The sequence below is a fragment of the Atta cephalotes genome (genome assembly GCF_000143395.1).
Source record: "Atta cephalotes unplaced genomic scaffold scaffold00096, whole genome shotgun sequence".
NCBI lineage: Eukaryota > Metazoa > Arthropoda > Insecta > Hymenoptera > Formicidae > Atta > Atta cephalotes.
In genome coordinates this window covers 232657-242913 of record NW_012130160.1, presented here as the reverse complement: position 1 = coordinate 242913, position 10257 = coordinate 232657, and positions in this window count along the sequence as shown.

Genomic DNA, 10257 nt, shown 5'->3' with positions numbered 1-10257 from the left:
TTGTAATATCATATTGTAGTGTGTTGGAGGGTCTTGTTTATTTAATCCTGTTTTCAGGAAGTTATAATCGCGAAAGATCTTAATGAGGATCGCGGTTAATGTGTTATAAACTACCGCGACTCTCTCTACCATGAAGCTAAAAGATGTTAACGACTCTCTTATTCTTCGTTCACCTAACCGCGATGTTCCCTTAATTTTCCGCCAGAAAGTCGGTTGTTCACAAATTAATGGTACAACGCGACCGTCTACCGACATCGTCACATATGACCATAGTAAGCCACGCATACACACACACACACACACACACACATACACACAAACGAACCTACACATATCTACGTGGAAACACATATTCTCGACCATAGGGTCTAGAAGCAGCGGTGCGCGTCGCTGGAAGTAGAATATCCCGTCCATCGAGAGGATGCTGGGCGTCCCCACGTCTCACGCCAGGATAACCTTGCCCGACGGCGCATCCCCGACGGTGCCGTAAGGTAATATATCGCGGCGGTCCCGTATTAATCACTTTTATTAGGTTATTATAATACCCGGCCGACTGGCTCTTGGTTAAGGCGCAATTTATCTCCCGAACGATGCATATTTAACGCGAAGCGCCACTCTCCGTTCGCTATCATTCACGTGCGGCAATCTCGCGTTCTCGCGCAAAGGGAGGATAAAGGAGACGAGAAAAAAACCTTGCAGAGAGAGAAGAGAGAGAGAGAGAGAGAGAGAAAGGGGAGGGAAGGTGCGCACAGCTATCGAGAAGCTATCACAGAGTTCTTCGTATCGCTGCCGTGATCTGCCTCATTGCTAACTACAGCCTCGCCTTGCTTCCTTTTCCCTTCGTCCCTAACGCTTCTATTCTTCTCTCACTTACCACTCTCCGACTGTTCGTTTCTCCGTAGGCGCGTTTGCTTCAATCAACTATTAATTACTTAGCCTGATGCTTTAGCTCCCGCAAACTCGATCTGTCGGAATGCGCGTGCAGGTAAACGGCTTTCTAGGCCCCTTCTACCTATTTCTTTTCCTTCCTCTCTGTATTCCCCACCTAAGATCGTTGCTTATCTCAAAAGTTTGTCGTAATAAAAAGCACAGTTAAGAAAAAATAAATAAATAAGAGGAAAGAAATATTTTCGCGCGCGCCTTGGGCGGAAGAATATTGCGATTGCGTGTCGCGATTGCAGGCTCACAGACCCGTTTTTCTCTTCTCGGCTTCGGTTTGCGCTTCACGCAATGACATTAGAGAAGGTATCTATCTTGTGTAATTTATGGAAGGACATTTTATTAAATACATTCGCGCGCATTGAGGTAAGTTTTGGAAAAAAAAAACTTATTTCCTCAGTCCGGGATACTTTGTGGGAAAATTATGGATAGTTACAGATAATTCTGACGGATACTTCGCATTACAGCATTTGTGAAAACATTTATGGCAGTTATGGCAATTTTGTAACATTCAATTGCATAGTGATGATTTCAATATGTTGAAATTATCTTAAATTACGCAGTATTTGATTTTCTCTCTTTTTTCTTGCATACAATAAGCCTTAATCATCGGTTACTTTAAAAATAGTTCCAAGTATATACTGAGAAAAATAATTTGGTTAGATTAAATAGTAATTCTGGTGGAAAACGGACAAAGAGAATTCTGATTGATATAATTATTCTAGTAAAAATAAATTCTGGTAAAAATAAAAATTCTAGTATATTTTACCAGAAATATTATTTCAATCAGAATTTGATTATCTCAACTAGAATTCTGATAAATTTAATCAGAAAATTCTGATTCGTTCATTTTCAGAAATTTTTTTCAGTGTAGAGTTTTCGTTATAATATTTCTTAATAATATTTTTAAAAAGCTTCAAAGTGATGCATGCGATTTCTTGCGTTTTATAATATCTTCAACTTTGCAATTCTATTAAATTAAATCCTCAAAAATCCTATCCGTGTATGATTTTTTGTAGAAAATAAAGAATAACTAAAATATACACGTTTGAAGTATGCATGTTGTGTGCGTATATAATAATTTTTATACATAGATATCGTAAAAAGTCTTGATGTTTTATAATTCCCCGATCAGATATTTTATATTCTACAGTATCTTTTTACTACGTTAAATTCTGAAAAATATTCTTATCATATATTTCGCATTTACAAGAACAATTGCTGCATAATATACAATATCCCTTTTCTCACATTATATTTTCATTTGTTTATCTTATTCTGATTTTTCCTACAATACTAAATAAAATTCTAAAAATGATGATCTTAAGCGCACTAAAATTATAAAATGTAAACAATTAATATGCACTTTCTCATATCTTCTATAATAATCAAGAATAACTAAAGATATAAAGATATTTAAATATTCCGTGGTATTCTCTACCATCTCATTAAATATTACAGTTTTTCCTCTTTACCAAATTAAAAATTATAAAATACATTCATATGCAAAGTATTATTTTGCGTTCTTCGCGTTTGATATATATTCCTGGAATACCTGGAAAATGATCAGCCCAGAAATTATACATGTATGTACATAGATAATAACATATGTACGTATTAAAGAACCACAAGAAGAACGAGATCATGAAAGGAATCCGTGAGCTAGACTATCCCATGATGATACTTAAACAGTAATTTTATTATCGAAGTTGCGGGAGTTTCTAGCGTGGCGTTATTAAATTTGTTCAGAACTTTCGATACGGCCATTTTTCTTACCTCTCAAAGGATTATATCGCGATTGCTTCTTTATTCCTTTCGTTCTGGCAATTAATTACTCACGTATGTGATTTCGACATCTGAATCGCGAGAAACCTTAACCACGAATGGTTATCTTCGCTGTGTCGTTAAAACTTCAGAACATTCAGAATATTCCCGCTCGCAGCACGTATTGCCGTTTAATGAACGACGTATATGGATCAACCTTTCATGGTTTCGAAAGTTACGTAATAACGGTCGAGAGCATCGGCACCGAAATTGCTTGCTCGCGGGGAAATTTTGATCGCCTTGTCATTGAATTTTTCGTCCAACATTTCCTATTTCGCTTTGGGTCATCTCTGCGTATCGCTTTTGTGTCATTTTATATTTTAGGCTACATATATGACGTTTTTATTCTATCTTTTATTACTTCATTTACATGCTTTACTTTGTACAAGATTGTGTATAGATACCTATATATAATACTGAACATATTGAAAAATGTATACAGGCGAATTTTTCTACGCGAAAAAAAATCGATTCTTTTATAAAAAAAAATCTAATATTAAACATAAACGAGCGAAGAAGTCTATATTCTGTTAAAGCGGATGTCGGTGTTTAATAATACTTTTGCGTGTATTTAACAATTATTACTAAGCATCAACATTCGCTTCGAGAAATGTTCAAATATATAAGTGAAGTAAATAAATAAGTGAAGAATTGACGGAATACGATGCAATTGTTCGCTTATTTGTTGAACATTTTCCAGTCTATTTTCACTTACTATTGTCTAGTAGTAAAACTTGATAATGCTAATTCAATAAAATGATCGTTCGCGAATTAAGTCAACCCGAGGTATCGCGTTTGAATGTAGAGGAATCGTCGTCGTTAAAACTTTGTCGCCGCATAGCGCCGGTGCGGCGCGGCGCAAGGATGTAGCCGGGATGCAACGAGAAGTCTCGTTTTCCTCGAGCTCGTTGGTATGCGTTAGGCATGCCGCACGAGAGATCGACTATCGATCGCGCCATACCGCGCAATGCGCGCGCGGCTTGTTCTTTGCCGCGGCACCGCACGCGAGACTGCGATTTGCGGCGCGCATAATTTCGCAGCAAGGCGCAGCAGGTGCGAGGCAACTGCGAAATTTCAGATTCCGATAGTAAGGCGAGTAGTACATTCTACGATAATGGCGCTCGTAATGCGATTCGTTTAGTGTGAGTGCATACAGCCGCCGTAGCTTGCGATGTACGGGGCGCATTAACGACTCAATGCAATCGCGAGTTTGTAACGATCTTTGTTGCGACAGTCGCTTCGGCTGGCCCGTGATCTACGAGGAATGAAAATATCTACTAAATCGAATATTTTATTGCAATTAAGGTTTGATTTTTAAACCTTTGCTTTATAAAGCAAATTTTTTTTCACAAAATACAAGAGGAAAGCAAGTTATGATATACATGTATTGGTATTTTACATACACTAAAAAAAAATGTACTAAATTTTAATAAATAATTTATATATTTGAATAGTACCTACTAAATATTTACTAAATATGAAGATATATTTATTTGATAAAAACTATTAATTTAACTATTATATTTTTAGTAAATATTTACTATAGTTACTATGGTACTATTTAAATAAATATTTATTATAAAATTCGGTACTTTTTTTCTCAGTATAGATATATTCCAATTATCGTAATTTTGCTAAATGTTACTGTGAAAATAAAGATATTTTAAGAAAGACATTTCACAGAAGATACATACACAATATTAGACATTTAATTCCTATTTTCTGTATTATCTTAGGTATTTTGATAAAAACAGATTTATATCTTTATTAAAAATATTTGACACATACAATCGACTTTATTAATTATAATTATATTAAATAAATATTTAAGAAACAGATAAAAGATCTTGATTAAATATTGAAAGTATTAAATCATTATTCTTCGAAAGTCTAATGTGACACTTAAAACTATATCACAGAGAACCGACGAGTATGCGATTCGTCATTTTCTGCAAGAAAAAGCTTCTGTAAAAAGATTTCTGCATTCGAATGAAGGTTGCCGCTTATCGATTCTGTCAATCGAATCGAGTACGATTTCCGGCGCGCTAACAACTGTGTTTCGTCGGCTAATCGACTTTTTTTTTTACCGTTATGGAGACGTGTCGATAATGATAAATAGAGGACATTTACGAAATTAGGATTCATTTCTTTTAGACATTTATATCTATTTATTATTATTATATCTATTTATTTAGTGTTTTATATATATATATATATATATATATATATATACATACATACATACATACATACATACATGTAGACAGTTTATATTTCGTTTCTGCATTTCGAATTTTATTACAATTTCTAAGCTGTATCATTAATAAAGATATGCGGTATAGTTAAATAAAATAAATAATACGCGCGCGAATAAGCAAAAGTTCGAAATATTTTTACTTTAATTTTTTCCATTTAGTTTGAAAAAATTGATTTCCTATAAAATGCAAAGTGGAAATCTCGATTAATGAAATTTGATATTAGAAAGAAATTGCATCTTATCTCTTATCTTAAATGACATTATAGGAAAGAAAATATTCGAAAACTCACCTGAAACAGAAATATATTTAAACACATTAAAATGCAGCATCTTGACTTTTAAAATAAATAAAATAAAATTCGTTTTTGTTCATAAATAAAAAGTAGACATATAAATTGCAAATTTATAAATGACTTTCTATTTAGAATTTCTATTAGAATATTTCTATTAAAAATTTCACGTGTGTTATGAATATGATAATAAATTATATAAATCACTACAAAGAGATTTTTACAATTTACATAGAAATAAAATTTCGTAGAAAATTTTTATTTCGTAAGAAACTGTATGTGAATTTGTTATTCGCCGGCAAGTTTCAAAATGATAAATTTACATTATTGTCCTTATTGTTTAAATTTTATTTCTCGAACTGTTCCTGCAGCATTGTCGCATCTGTCAACACACTTCTTTTCAATCTAACAAGGAGCCGCGCGACAGACCCGTAATCGAGGTCGAATAATTCCAGACCCGTAAGCCGGGCACGAGAACGGTCCTTTGCCTATCAGGGGTCGATAGCGTTTCACAGCGGGTGGTGGTGTAATTTATTGCGCGGTTCGCCCTTAAATCTTAATGGGATTCGATTAAAGGCGACGTTTTCCCGGAGAGAAACGTGTAGAGAAATCACCGGCGACGTCCACGACGCGTTTTCTCTTCTCTCGGCTGTGGCCGACGATCGTATTTTCAACGACAAGTTCCATCGCGGGAGAGCGACCTTTCTTTTTCACGACGACGTTTCTGGCCGATGCATTACGCGCATTTGAATTTTGTTTCCCTGACGTCGTCGTACCGCATTCGCTCGTAGTTCCGCCCGCGATGTTTTCCGACGTAACGAGCCGCACGGAGCTCCTTTTTGCGCCTTTCGCCGTGTGTCGTTTGGGAAATGGAAGCCGCGCATTCGCGTTCTTGTGGGTATCTCGACGTCTCGTGATTTCCGCTTGCATTTGGTATGGCTTGCGGTGGTAGTGAATTACGGTTGCAACGTAAGTGAGTTTAAGAAATTCAAGGAGTTATGTTTTAAATATAACGTTACAAAAAAGTCTCTCTTAATTTTATAAAATGAATCCGAAGATTCCAATTACTATACTGATTGTGAAAAAAAAAAGATATTTAAAAATTTATTTGTGGGATATAATGTTTATTTCAATGAAATATAAAATTCTTATTTAAAAACGACAAAAAAATTTTATTCCCAACAAATAAATCATCTATTTTATTTTTTTTACAATCAATGTATTTCACAGAATGTATATTTCGTCATTACAATCAAATTTTTGTATATATAATAAAGAAAGCTCCACGTTCGCTTCTAAATATTTCAACTCTTTTCTCACAAGAGTGTAAAAATTCCTAAATGAGCAGTCAAATTCAATTTAGATGAGAATCCTTTGTTCTAACACGATAAAACTATTATGTTTTCAGCGTTGGTTGTTGCAACAGCGAAAATGCTGATTCGATTGGCGAAAAATTATCTTGAGAATTCATGAAATCGAACGGAAAGCGAAATATGCAATTCGAAGCTGAGAGCATGGAATGGCGCAATTAAATCCTTCGCTGTCCAAACGTAATTCCAAGAGATATCTTAAAGAAAACGCGGTGGTGATGCTGCTAAAATGTCAAATGCCGGTCACGCATGAACCTACCCGCAAATTAGTGCGCCCCGATTTGCGCTTACTCCTATTTCGCGTTTCGCTGATTCTGCGCGAAAATGTTTGCCGAACGTTGGTTGGAGACGTTGAGATTTCCACTAATTCGGCGCATTAAAGCGTCGGAACACATCCCCAATGCAGCGTTGATTTCTGATTATTGCAGGACTGATTCTATAGTACATTCATTTCTTTATTGTAATTATGATGTGAGTAATATTGGTTCTTAATTAACGGTTGGATTTTATATAGCATCTTTTTTATAAATTTCGTTACATTTTATTGAAAAGTTGTAAAATGTTTGAAATTTTATAACAAGAAAAAACCGATTTTACTTAGATCATCAAAATAATTATGCAAAAACCTCCAGTATGATGCTGCAAAAAGTTTTGACATACTCCAGCCAGCATGAGCGTTCTAATTATAATTATTTTTAATAATAATAATTATTTTAACAATTATTTTTAGGTCACATTTTCAGATTATCTAGCTAAATTTTTAAACATTTCAGCAAAATCATTTTTTCCGCTAAAGCTACTTTAAATATCCCACTCACGATCAGAACAAACTTGACAGGTTTGCCGCTATTGTCCAGGTATCCTTTCCGGGAGAACGTACCAATTAATGCAACCATTTATAGGCGGTGTACCGATTGACGTCGGATTTCAGCGAAAATTAAAAAGTTCGTAAAAATGGAGCGACATGATATGCTGTTGATAAATACGCAACCACCCGAGAGCGCACAAAATGAAGAACCAATCACCAAGGATCAAAAGAAAGGCGAGGATCGCGATCATTCTTTTAAGAGGCGAACCATTGATTCATTCGTTCATTGTTCGCTTCGAGCGTGATTGGACGCGTGTTATGCCCGCTCGTTGCCATCACCCACATGTCTCGAAGGAATGGAAAAGTGAGACGGTTCAGAGGGAAGACGATGTCGAAGATCACTAATTAACGATGACTGTGTCCCGTTGCATTATTGTCTTGCCATGCACCAATGACCCACCTGCTTGTGTATGCACCTGTGTGCCGAAGTAACGGATTGCATATGCATACGAGATAAATGACAAATAAGCCAGAGTGAATAAAAGAATAAAAGATGAGAGTAATTATTACTAATATGTTTGAAACGGTCTTGTACAAAAATATTTATAAATTTAAATAAAAATAGAAATTTGATAACAATTTTGTTAAATCATCAAAATAATAATGTAGGACGCTCAGTAGGACGCAAGCTAGTTGACAGAATATCGAAACTTTTTATAGCACTGCTCATCAAGTTTGAATTTTCTACATAATTATTTTAATGATCCGATAAAACTACTTTTAAATCTGTATTTATAAGCTAAATATTTAAATATTTTAGCAAAACTGTACAAGAATAAATCGATAATGTTTTCATCATATAATATTTTATCTTGCATGTTAATGTGATTCCACAGCTGACAGTTTTCGTATTTTCTGAAGTACATATGTTTAATGTTATCATAATAATATCTAGAACAGCATAATTAATAATATTTTAACAAGTTTCGTGATCAATGACAATATATTTTTTTAATATTAATTAATTTATCAAACTGAATACTACTTGAATTGTGCTCAATTGCAATGAAGAAAATATTTACAATCTATCTCATATATGCATATATTAATATCATGGAAAATATTATACATGTATACTAGATATATGTAAACGGAAATGGCGATTTATTTTTATTAAAATAAATTCTTAATAATATACATTAATACTTTCTTGGATGCAATTGCAAATATATAAATATACACATACACATGAGTATATATACAAAATGCTTCGTGATGGTACGACTGAGAAAAAAGAAAGTGATTTTACATAAAAAAAAATATGTCAAAAACATAGAATACAATTTTTTTCATGAAGTTTCGTGTTCGGGCAATATTATATATATTTCATTTCGTGTTCGGGCAATATTATATATATTTCAACAATTTATAAAGTAATAAAATTCATATAGGAATATCCTAGTTTATTGTATATTCTTGATCAATCAATACATATACAAACATGAATCGAAATAGTAGGTTATATCAAGATCCATTAAGTCGAGAAATACATACCCAGCAAATATTTTAAAGTCAATTCTGCTGTAACCAAAGCTTCATATGAAAAAGTTTTATTCTGCTACATTTTCAATTTACTTTTTCATGTTAAAATCACCGTCTTCCCGACAGTATCACAAGTTACGAAACATCCTGAGGAATATCGTGTATATAAATGAGAAGGATATATGTATATATGTATATATGTATATATCCTTCATCTTTATATATTCTCTATTTTAGTAACCTAATCAAATAAAATTTGCATACGCGAGTGTTATAGAATTGCGAAAGGGAACTCTAAATTTGGAGATTTAAGTGGAGAAACCCGTATGCGCTTAGAAGGCTAAATGTTGTTAGAACGAAATACGATGTCCAATACACTCGGACACCGCAAGCGTAATTAAGCCTGTCCGGTTACGTTTTGACGTAATTCGGTTTGTCAGAGTATCGTTAGAAAGGAAGAGAGACAGAAAGAAGGGAAGGGCGGGGAAGAGAGGAAAGAAAAGAGAAAAAGGAAGATAGAGAGATATGAAGAGCGAGAAAGAGAAAGATAGAGACGATAGAGGATGGAGGAAACGACCTCACGGAATTCCGCGCGCGTTGCGGATAAACGCCGGCGATTCGTCAAGCGCTGCGTTGGCTGACTCCTCGCGCGCCGTTGTTGGGAAACCGACGGAAACGGATGGCTTCCGCTTCGGGCGGACAGGCGGACAACCGTCGAGAGAGCCTGAGGAGCTGATTCGTTGATTGGCCGCGCTATCGTACGGATAAACCGACGGTAACAACAGCAGCTTCCTACGTCGCTAGTTGTTGTAGCCGTCGTCTCTCGACCCCGCTTCCGTACCGAGAATCCCGCTTCTCTGCCGCTGCTCTTGACGGCGATATACTACATACAGTTTGTATACCCCTTCCGCGAGGGTGACTTTCAAATAAGACACGTACAAGACGCTCCAATTTTGGCTGACACCTGCGCTTCGCGCCCGCCCGTCAAGCGTTTTCAGACCTTCCTCCTTCCAGCATCTCGCCTAACGGATGAATGGACGAACGCGTCCACGGGCGCATCCAGATATACATGCGTTATGCACGTAGTGTGCATTCACCCGCATTCACCAGATCTCTAACTGAGAAATCTCACGTGGAAAGAACGGTTTTGCTGAGGTAGAAATTTAGTTAGGCACAAAACTTAATTTTTGATGGAACCATCAAAGTAATTATTTAAAACGCTTGGTA